The sequence below is a fragment of the Canis lupus genome, chromosome 13 (genome assembly GCF_003254725.2).
Source record: "Canis lupus dingo isolate Sandy chromosome 13, ASM325472v2, whole genome shotgun sequence".
NCBI lineage: Eukaryota > Metazoa > Chordata > Mammalia > Carnivora > Canidae > Canis > Canis lupus.
The window spans coordinates 18,692,577-18,700,400 of NC_064255.1; the positions used below are offsets into that span (position 1 = coordinate 18,692,577).

Here is a 7,824-nt window from a genome sequence, read left to right on the forward strand (position 1 = left end):
ATTCTAATACTGAACTTGCTATCCAGTTTAGGAAAAAATTCCCATTTTGTGTGGTACTGACAGGAGAGCAGAGGATGAAGGGGCAACCTATAGTCAAAGCTAAAAGAATATCTTCTCTTTTAGTTGCAAGACTGAAATAAACAAAGCCAAACCCAATTTTTTCACAGTGGAGAAATGTCAATGGAGTCAATGTCAAAGCCTTGGCAGTATCCTAAAGATAAGGAAAATGCTGGATGCTGATAAGTGGAATGGAAATGGGAAGACCTGTGAGCTTAGAGGCTACAGCTCCCTCTAAGAATAGCTTAACAACTGAAGGAACTCCTCCTTCCTTGTCTAATAAAGATGTTTTCTCTCTTCCTTAAAGGTAGGCCTCCTCTTTCCCTGAAACTCTAACCTTGCCAACGTGGTCCAGTTCTCCTTTGGCCCTAACTTCCCACTCCTCAGAATCCAGAAGGAGGTACAGATTTGCAGTTAATAAAATACTTGCCAAATGGGTGACCAATTCCAAACAAAGCATGCTATGGTTTACAGTAGTTAAAATCACGACATTGAAAAAAAATCTGTAAGCGTTCTTCTCAAGATATTCTTGCAATGGGTAGGAAGAAGACTAGTATACATTTAACTCTTCTTCTGGTGGCATGCAAGATGGAAATTTTCAAGGTAAACACAATCTCTTGATAATTACACTTGTCATTGTCTACTGGAGTAATAATGTGGAATAGCATTTAAAATGGCATTTCCCTTCCATTTGAGAATGAATCCATTATTTTATGTCATAGTCATATATTTTAAATATTATCACCGAAGTAAACTGCCCCTTGATACAGAGAATTAAAGTTTTGACTATCATCTGATATATATATATATATATATATATATATATACACACATTTGTAATTTAATAATGCTACATATACTAAATTAAAGTTAAAACATTTAAGTGCCAAAAAAGAATAAAATAATCTCCAAGCTTTGGGCAAAATATGGGATTGTATTCATGAAAATGGATGCTGATAATATCCAATAAAGGAGGAAGGAAGCATCATTCTAGAGCACACTGAATTTACAGTTATGATTGAATTTACCAGAGATTCTGAATTCCATATTCTAGCTTAGGTAGCTGGGGATGAGTAATGAATACTGGAATCAAGGCTGAGCTGTATCAATCAAACTGAAATTTCTTGGTCCAAGAAAAAGGAAGAAATTCTAAGATGGAGAAAATAGAAATGCAGGAACAGATTTATTTTTTTAAGATATTATTTATTTATTCATGAGAAACACAGAGAGCGAGGCAGAGACATAGGCAGAGGGAGAAGCAGGCTCCATTCAGGGAGCCTGATGTGGGACTTGATTCTGGAACTCTGGGATCACACCCTGAGCTGAAGGCAGACGCTCAACTGCTGAGCCACCCAGGCGTCCCAGGAACAGATTTATTATGTTACTCTTCACCTTCTCTAACAAGGAGACACTCTTCTATCATTAAGAAGTTAAAATATGAATTTAGACTATCATAACATGCTTTTTCTTTAAATAGAAGAGACTAGAATAACAAATATTCAAACATGGGCCATGTAGTAAAGACATATTTGTTTTGTGATATTTTTGTTCTAATTACAGCTACGGGTATGAAATGATTTATATAAACTGGTATGTATATATGTGAACATGCATTTATACATTTTTATTCATGATGATATAAATTTTCAATATTTCTTAATGAGTGTCATGGTGAGAAATACTTGAGAGCCACTGTTCTAGTTGATTTACAAGTGACCTAGCACACATAAGCTAGCACCAGCAAGAGGAGATTCTTCTGAAAGAAGACTAGCAGTGTTTAGCATGACACTGGAAAGTCCAGAAAGACAATGGAAAAGAGAATTTTGATTAGTGACATCTTGTTGTCCATTTAACCTGAAGGAAACATGACTTGAAGGAATGAGCTATAGCAATTCCTGACTAGGAACATAAGGACAGCAAAATGGCCAGGATTAGGTAACAAGAAAAAAGTGGTTCCCAGTGTTGACTGGTATTATTGATTTCAATCAACAGGAAAAAGCAGAGTCCTTCAACAGAAGGAAGAAGGGAAGAATAGTGGGAAGGAATGACTCCTTCTTATGCGACCAGCAAATTCAGCAGTAAAACCTAATGAAAGAGAACCAGATAGGAAGAACCACTAAAAGCACTAAATGTGGGTAAATTTTTTTTAAGATTTTATTTATTTATTTATTTATTTATTTATTTATTTATTTATTTATTTTGAGAGAGAGAGAAAAAGAGAGTGCACACAACCAGCAGGGAGAGGCAGAGGCAGAGGGAAAGAGAACCTTAAGCAGATTCCATTCTGATCAGAGAGCCCATCAGGAAGCTTGATCTCACAACCCTGAGATCATTTCCTGAGCCAGAATTAAGAGTCAGACACTTAACCGACTGAGCCATCCAGATGCCCCAAAGGTTTGGGTCATTCTAACAAATTACCCCAACCACTCAAGGGACTGGCTTTCTGGAAACTGTCCAACATTTTTTCCACTATCATATACTGCTAGCAGAAGAGTACACTGATAACACTTCTAGAAAGCGAATTGGAAATTTGTATCCAAAACCATAAATTATACAAACCTTTGCTTTGATAATTCTACTTCTACTCATCTCAGAGAAAAGTCAAAGCTATTCACAAGAAGCAGTAAGAAAGAGAGAGAGAGACAGAGAGAGAGGGAGAGAAGCCCGGACTATTTATAACTATTGCTACCAACTAGGTTGTGAGTTTCCTCTGCTATGAATTATGAACATTTGATGAGGACTTTCCATGAAAAAACCACTCTAGGGATGCCTGGGTCACTCAGCGTTTAAGCGTCTGACTTTGGCTCAGGACGTGATCCTGGAATCCCAGATTGAGTCCCACGTCGGGCTCCCTGCATGGAGCCTGCTTCTCCCTCTGCCTGTGTCTCTGCCTCTCTCTCTCTCTCTGTCTCTTTCTGTGTCTCTCATGAATAAATAAATAAAATATTTTTTTAAAAGAGAAGACCACTCTATATCATATGTGACAGAAATTAAAGACACTATGAGACTCCAAAAATGGCCAAGCTTCCCCTGACCCAGCTAACCTGAGCCACTGTCATTTCTTCCTCCAAAATAATTCTATCCGTGCTTTGTTCATCCTGCCTTTGCAATAAAGATTATTAAGACGACCAATCATGAACTTGCTTCTACTTCCCATCAGCAGCCAGTCCAGAACAAAACTCGAGTTCCTTGAATTATCCTCAAGATCACCTAACCCAGGCATAATATCTTTCTAAGATGCCCTGTGTGGTTCCCCATAGTGTGTGTTACCTGCTAACACTATTCAACATGCAGGAAAGAAGTTAATTCATTGAAAGGGAAGCCTCATGGTATTAGAGCTTAATTCTTTCACAGAACCCCATTGAGAAGGGCTGCAGGGCTTTCTATCTCTCACCTTACTTATACTATCAACAATCCTAGGAAGAAAAAATAATTATTATCATTTCTATCTTACAAACAGAAAAAGAAACTGAGGCACAGACTAGCCCGGTAAATCATCTAAGATCTAAGAATTCGAGCCCTGGTAGTCAGATGGAGAGATATTTTATTACAGAAGCTATTTGGCTTCCACCAAAATGCTATCTCAGCTACTTAGTCATCTAGGGTCAAACCTGGAATCATACTTATATAATCACTACCCCAGCCATCCACACTCACCCAGAGCTTCATGGAAAGCAAATCATCTTTTATCTCCAACCTTGCCTTTCCATGCCCAGGGCCAGTCTGCTAGTTCCAATCCTCGTTATCTCTCCCTGCACTGTTGCAAAAACACTATAACTGCATTACTTATGCCCAGTCACCTACTTCTGTAATTAAGCATAAATTTTTGAAGAAAACATTCCAAATAGGCCCTGATTATGCAGCTCCTTGCTAATAGATAGAAGATAGATAGATAGACTTAAAAAAAAAAAAAAAAAAAAAAAAAGAACAACCCTAAACTCTACGGCTTGGCATTTATATTCTTCCAAGGGTTGGTGGCTGTGGTCTACTTTTCCAACCTTATTTCCCATTACCTTGCTCTGTTCCAGATAAATTAATCCACTCTTCATTTCCTGAACAAGTTCTGAATTTTTCTTGTACTTTTCTTCCATGGTCTCTCTGTTCAACTCACCACACTTCCAGCTTTCAAATTCCCACCCATGCACTATCCAACTCAATGTTAGTCTTCAGGGCAATGTGGCTTAGCGAAAAGACAAACAATGAACATGGAATGATTAGTTTTCCCAACACTCGTTCCCCAACCTCCACTACTCCATGTTCTCACAGCAATTAAATTCATTTCCCTTTATGCTCCCATGTTACTTTGCCTATATTCATGGACAGAAATGATCACATTCTGCCTTAGGTGACAGTTTTTATTTTTTTTACTTCATTTTCCTCCTAGGTTATAAAATCCTTGAAAACATAAAACATCTTATTCATTTTTTATTCATGCCATGAAGTATAAATTATTATCACTTAATGAATTAGACATATGAACATTCACATTGTCAAGCATAACACAGTTCTGTGGCCCCACATCTCCTAAAAGTCTACCTTATTTTTTTCTGAGAATTCATAAATTGGGTAGGAGAGGCTGTACAAGCTTTTTTGGGCTCTGAGATATCATTTGGGAATAGGGACTTGCCCAAAAAAAGAATATTTTCTTTCTCCAGGAACAATCATTTAAAGTTATTCAGGACTTTGCCTATATTTAAGTGATATTATTTCCCTTCTCTGTGCTCACTTGGCCACCAGCATTTATGAGTTGAGTCCATTGTCATCCAATGTGGAGCACTCCTGAGAGGTTATTGGCCAACCTTATGTCCAGTCCACAGGCATGTGCCTTTGTCTCTGACACAAATTTCTGCTCTAGAGGATTCTGGTTCATGGCGCAGAACTGGTTATACTTTACCTGGCGGTTATAAGCCATAAAGAAATCACATAGAAAGACTTGCTCATAGCCACTTTCCTTAGTGCAGGTGGGGTAATGTTGGTGCCTGGAGGCTGGGAGTGTGACATGTACATAAACTTGACAAACTCCATTCCAGTTCAAAACCTTTTTTATTTTATTTTTTTAAGTAGGCTCCACATCCAGCATGGAGCCCAACGCAGGCCTTGAACTGACAACCCTGAGATCAAGACCCGAGCTGACACTAAGAGTTGGATGCCTAACTGACTGGACCACCCAGGTGCCCCCTGGCTCAAACACTTTTTAAAAAATTTCAGCTTCAAAGAGCCCATTTTCCTATTAGGAGGTCATTTAGTAGTGGAAGAAATTAACTTTTCACATTTCTAGCCAATTTCTAGCTTGAATTTCTTTTTTACTTAATCTTCTGGATTTTTCTTTTGTGTAAGAAATGCACTACAAAATAAATTTTTTAAATGTGGGCAATAGGAAGATGTTTCCAAAGAGGATAACCCCAAACATTATATATTTAATATTTCATCTCCTGTCACTGCTTTTTCTCTGTCCCTCATCATTTCCAGGAAAACAAGAACTCGAGAGATCTGTCAGAGAAACAAGAGGATGTAATGAAAATTAACCATAGAAGCCTACACCTTGTAAAGCTGGCCAGCCTAACATATAATGGGAATTATCTTGTGTTCCACCAAGTCCCTGGGGCCCCAGGAAAGGGACCTATGAAGAAAATTCAGAAAAAAAGAAACTAAATCATTCAAGAGCTGTGAGGTTGATATATGGGGCACATTCCCAGAGTACGTGTGGCTTCGCTAAATAATGACTGAATGAAGATACAATCAGTGTCTACGGGTTTATGGAGAATGTGATCACTGAGGAGAGAAGAGGGAGACAGTTGTCCTGGAGGTGATAGCATCATGGTCACTGCCTTTTCTTTGTTTCATTTTTAATATGGGGTTCTGTGCTTTATATTTCTCTCGCTTGCTACAGAAACTAGTGCCAATATATTTTTAAAATCTTTTTTTAAACTAAAAAAAATAAAACAACAATGGAAACTTTGTTTTTCAAAGATTATTTATTTATTCATGAAAGACACAGAGAGAAAGAGGCAGAGACACAGGCAGAGGGAGAAGCAGGCCCCATGCAGGGAGCCCGATGCGGGACTTGATCCCAGGACTCCAGGATCACACCCTGAGCCAAAGGCAGATGTTCAACCGCTGAGCCACCTAGGCATCCCAACGTGGAAACTTATATAAAATTTTACCTTCATAAAGTTGTAAGGAGTTCTCTATATGTATTCTGGGTAGGAGTACTGACAAGTAATAAGAATATAAATTGGGGCACCTGGGTGACTCAGTTGGTTAAGTGTCCAACTCTTGATTTTGACTCAGGTTATGATCTCAGGGTTGGGAGATCGAGCCTGACATGGGGCTCCACACTCAGCATGGAGACTCCTTGAGGTTCCCTCTCTCCCACTGCACTCTTTCTGCTCTTTCTCACTCTCTCGCTCCCTCAAAATAAACAAAATCTTGAAAACGCAAATGTAAAAATCAATTAACAGCCTATCTGAAATAGAGAAGGAACAAGGAGTCTCCAGTGTCATGTCTGGGGTGAAGGAAAAGGAGGAGAGAAATGGAATGGAATGGAATGGAATGGAATGGAATGGAATGGAATGGAATGGAATGGAATGGAATGGAGAAGTGAATCCACCAATATACTTGCCCCTCATAACCAAGTGGAGCTGCCCTCTTGGTTGGTAGCCAAGACGAGCAACCCATGAAGTGCTTATAAGGTAATAATGTCCCCTGACTTCCTAAGAGATGTCCATTGACACAGGATTTATTTCAGACAGGAGGAAGTCACCAGCCTGTATGCCATCCTTTAGACTCATAGTGCCAAGAAAAACTGAGAGAAGGTGTATGTCAGAAGCAGTAATGATGGCAGATAGTTGCTAAGGAATAACACCCCCAGTTCTTTCTTACCTAAACTTAGCATAGCAGTAACAAGGGACAAAGCTTAAAGCAGGGTTGGCAGGATCTCAAAAGGTCCAAGAACAACTGGCTGCTTGCCCATTCCTGGGAGTGTTATGGAAACTATGAAGTACCCCCTGTTCTCAAGGGCTCCTGGGTAAGAGATGGAGACAAGCACAGAAACAGTAACGTCACTGTTACTCAATGAGTTCAGAGATGGAACGAAAAGCACAGGTGCCAGGCCAACAGAGAGGACAAAATCTATCCCAGCATGGAGGACTTGACAGATGTCCTGGAGGCAGCAAAGCATGACCTGATACTTATCAGATGAATTCATTTTCAATTTCCAATTGTTTTAGTATGGAGCTCCTTATCCAGGAGCATTTATAGCAGATGGTAGAGTGGATATGTACTGTTTTGCCTGTCATGCTTGTTTTCTTCTCAAAGAATAATCCCTTCTTTCCTAGGGAACTATTCTTCACCCCATTCCAACTGTGTGGTGTTAGCTAATCCCCATTCCTCATCTTTCTTGTCTCCTTCAATTAACCCAGGGTGAGCTCATCCAACTCCTCTCCTGGAACTTTCCAAACTGAGCCAAGAGAGAGGGACATTCCTTCTGCAGTGATAAGGTTGCAATGTAAGAGGCTAGGGAGACTTTTAGGTTGATACTTCCCTTATATGGAGAAGCTGGTCTGTGGTGGGACAGAGTAAAGCTGACACCCAGAAGAGCAGTGAGAACAGATGGAGAGATGGAGTCTTGATAGCTCCAAGGCCCTGATCCTAGTGGCCTCTGAGGCCTAGTAGCACCTTTCCCAGCAGTTATATGTGAAATACCGCAGCTTCCCTCCGGAAGTCGTCTTGCTGAAGCTAGTTCCAGTTTGGTTTCTATGGGTTGCA

General features: G+C 39.7%; 1 long non-coding RNA gene across 2 annotated transcripts; it reads left to right on the forward strand.

Moving 5' to 3' along the window:
- The first annotated feature begins 159 nt into the window (after positions 1-159).
- On the forward strand, positions 160-5,980 carry LOC118354201 (uncharacterized). Of its 2 annotated transcripts, none has more exons than XR_007401820.1 (3): positions 160-457; positions 2,050-2,188; positions 5,527-5,980. It is a non-coding gene; the product is annotated as an uncharacterized LOC118354201 (long non-coding RNA). The 2 variants fall into 2 exon arrangements; XR_004814235.2 differs by lacking the exon at positions 160-457 and adding an exon at positions 1,433-1,647 and having other exon boundaries at positions 5,527-5,979.
- The last annotated feature ends 1,844 nt before the right edge of the window (positions 5,981-7,824 follow it).